The sequence below is a fragment of the Lolium rigidum genome, unplaced genomic scaffold, assembly GCF_022539505.1.
Source record: "Lolium rigidum isolate FL_2022 unplaced genomic scaffold, APGP_CSIRO_Lrig_0.1 contig_41079_1, whole genome shotgun sequence".
NCBI classification, from domain to species: Eukaryota; Viridiplantae; Streptophyta; class Magnoliopsida; order Poales; family Poaceae; genus Lolium; species Lolium rigidum.
In genome coordinates this window covers 48,000-51,749 of record NW_025900492.1, presented here as the reverse complement: position 1 = coordinate 51,749, position 3,750 = coordinate 48,000, and the positions used below count along the sequence as shown (strand labels likewise).

The 3,750-nt window shown below is 39.8% G+C and overlaps 1 long non-coding RNA gene across 1 annotated transcript; it reads right to left on the bottom strand.

Annotated features, from left to right (window-relative positions):
- Nucleotides 1-294: 294 nt before the first annotated feature.
- Nucleotides 295-3,279, bottom strand: LOC124681378. Its single transcript, XR_006995853.1, has 4 exons — nt 3,190-3,279; nt 2,000-2,087; nt 1,551-1,629; nt 295-923 (listed from the first exon to the last, which is right to left on the bottom strand). It is a non-coding gene; the product is annotated as an uncharacterized LOC124681378 (long non-coding RNA).
- Between the last annotated feature and the right edge of the window lie 471 nt (nt 3,280-3,750).

Here is a 3,750-nt window from a genome sequence, read left to right as displayed (position 1 = left end):
TATTAAGGTGAAACATGCGATATCACACTTCTCCCGATGTCACACTTTCCACGATGTCACAGTTCGTCTTATTTACACAAAAATGCCACCACAGTCCAACCATTGACTCATACAACAACCTTTGTGACTAACAGACTTGCTAACAAACAAGGCTTATCTGTTCTACTCCCGCACACCTCCTTATGCGTTGTGACGGCCAACAAACAAATATCCCCTATCCTCACGTGCAATCTGATACTAAGATAGTGCAATCTGATACTAAGATAACTCAACAGAGGTCATCTCTATCCGGTATAAGCAGGTGCCTTTACTATTAAGGTGAAACATATGATGTCACACTTCCCCCGATGTCACACTTCCCACTATGTCACACCTCGTCTTATTTACACAATAATACCACCACAGTCCAACCATTGACTCATACAACAACCTTCGTGACTAACAGACTTGCTAACAAACAAGGCTTATCTGTTCTACTCCCGTGGCACACCTCCTTATGCGTTGTGACGGCCAACAAACAAATATCCCCTATCCTCACGTGCAATCTGATACTAAGATAACTCAACAGAGGTCATCTCTATCCGATATAAGCAGGTGCAGCAATAAAATCGGGAGGCTGAACGGCCTGTGACTAAGGTGCGCTGGTGAGACCTATCTGCTAACCTATAAATACGAGTTAGATTGGGGTAGAGGGCAACTGCATAACACACTTGTCCCAAACACAAAAACTGCATAACACGCACAGGGCGGCGAGAGCACACGCGTCCCATGGAGAGAGCTTCAAGACCTGGAGACAGCACGCACACGACGGTGGCGGCGGAGCAGAGGTGATGGTGCTTTTCCGTCGTATGTGCAGTTACCTTGCTTCTCCTGTAACTCATCTGCATCTGGCTGCCGAAGTCTCCTGTATCGCCAGCTAGCAACTATAGAGGAACACATCAAAGGAGGTACACAATGATCAATCTTATGCCTTCAGATAAACAAGTCATCACTAATATTTTTCTGGAACCAATCAATTAGGCAAGAACTTTGGAAAGTGTATCATATATCATATCATGGACTACACAGGGAATAACTTTGGAACAAACCAATTAAGTTAGAACCTTCGTGCTTCTAATTTTGGTAGCATGGAAATTTATGTAGCACTAAATGTCACTACAGTAAATATTCATTTGAGTTTAGTATTTTATTCCAGATTGCTCAATCCAGTTTATATCTACATTGAACATTTCTGATTCTGTGGCCCCTCGTTGTATTTCGAAGGTACACTGAGCCAGAGAAGCTTCTAAACCCTCTGAGTGACATGGGAAATAAATATAGAGATCTGGATGCAGTTTAACAAGTGATTGGATCTTATAATTATTTTTTATTCGATAGATGGTAAAGATAAAAGCGTTCTATTTTTTCACAGGAAGATGTACAGTGAGTCAAATTGCAAATTATCATTTGTAATGTTAATCTATACTCTACTGCTTACTTAATTGCTTGAATGATATACATGCTAATAAAAACTGAAAGAATCTAGAACCTATGACAGGTTGAAGACTTACTTCACAGGAGCAGTTTCACCAGAAAGCATAATGGCACCGGCGCTTTAATGAACTCCATATTGCTATGGCAGAAACATCCCTGTGGTGAAATGCAAAGAGAGGATGGAATAAAAGCAAGCTTGTGTTTATTTCAATTGTATACAGGTGTAGCTGCTTTAATTCAATGGAATTCAGTGTCTCGATATTTGTCATTACTTTGGGTGATCTATTAGTCTACATGATACTTGAGTTTATCCCTGCTAAAATAAGTGACAAAGCACCAAACAAGGGGAAAAAATATTTACATGACATCGCATGATAAATCTGATATGTCAATTACTTTTTAAACATGGCAACTCATTCTTCTTACTGGAGATCTGTATGGAAGCCTAAATAAAATATTCCTATGCAACCAATACGAGCAAAGGAAACTCTTGCTTAATATATCAATCAACAAGTTAGATTTAAACCTCGTGTTTAAACAGAATAGGCACAACCCCTCCTGGTCCTTGTAGCAGTTTTTGTAAGTATCTTCCTTCAGACTGGAATACCACGGCACTGCAAGAATAATTTTCTAGCTCTTTTTATAATCTTTTCAAAAAAGCTCTGAAGGTAAGTATCACTGGCATTCATACATTAGGTGGTAATTTTTTACTATTTTCCAGTGGCATTCCAATTGCTCACTCATATGTATATAACTATATATGCTATTGCTTACAAATATTCAATGTCCCTGCAACCAAATCTTCAAATAACAATCCAAGCTACCATTTATGATGAAATGGATCGAACAATATGTTCATCTTTCATCTACTCACTCAAATACTGGTTAATAGAACATATCATAGATTATGGAGAGTAAAGCGTCTAATAAATAGTGCAATAGTTTATATTTGATACTGAAAAGAAAGAAATATCTGATTGAATACTTTCACAGCTATGCAACGGAAATTTTCAGTAAACGGCTGTAGCTTATCTTTGTAAAATTGTAAACACAACAATTGAGAACATGTTCATCAAGATCATCTGATAGTCTCATTCATGTGTGTCCTAATAAGGAAAAAAAGCAGTTTCTCATGATAGGCCGTTCAGCATAAGAATTCAAGTACAATGTCTATTAAGCACATTCCATGGAAATAATTTTAAGCAAAGGCTAACAGCACACATCTCAACAAAGCACGCTCACATGGAATGTCAACTGGTGGGATCTGTTGAGGACACAACAAAGATTATACTCAAGGAGAGATAAAACATCAATATCCCAGCTCACTTCCTCAGTAACAGCCAACCAATTATATACCATCAATATGTTTTAGCAACACTGAACGACTTGAACAAAGAGTGGAACACATTTAGCAGAGCTTGTTCGAAACTGTTGCATGAATTCACCATATCAATATTGATACATGAAATTTATTATTATATATAGAAAGGCATGAAATCAACCGGTAATTATCTACTTCACTGATGGATAACTTTCTAACTATGGGGATATAAAATGATAAATAAGAAAAAGAACAACGAAATCTGATGTAGAAGACATGGAAGCAATAAAGGGGAATTAATCCCTGCAACGATGCCCATCTTTGCATCTAATGGCAGAATGGGTGATCAGTACAAGAAGTTGTGAATCGCTTTGCGAATGGAGGAGGGGCCTTACCAACGTACTCATGAGGAATGTCCCACGAAGCTGGCGCAAGAGGACCTAGTCGCTGGAGGCTACATCCCGCCAGCCTCGGAGGGGATTCCCGTCTGCCTCGCTTCCGCGCATGGCTTGTGCCTCCCCCGTGCCAGCCCCAGGAGTGTGCGGCCCCGCCTCGCCGCCAGGCCCGATGATCCAACTCGACACCTCCCGTCGGCGGCCTCTCACATAAGCGTCAATTAAGTCTCTTGTACACCCAATAATAACCGAATAAGAAAAAACAAGTCTGCACAATCATATCATATTCATGTTCATCAGTTTTAATAATTTGCTAACATATTAAAAGCAATGTAACCATCTACGTTTCCAGGATGAGTTTATCACTCTGTTTCACCTTCAGGATGCCATTGTGTATGTGCGTGCACACCATCAGTTAAACCCGAAGCAAATTAATCGAAGGCTTGAAGCATATGTCAAGACTGCTTCGTGGTTCACTTTGCATTAGTATGAACTCACAAAGTCACATGCAGAACAGATATGTTCAGACGGACGAACACTCACACAGGCCACTACACCGAA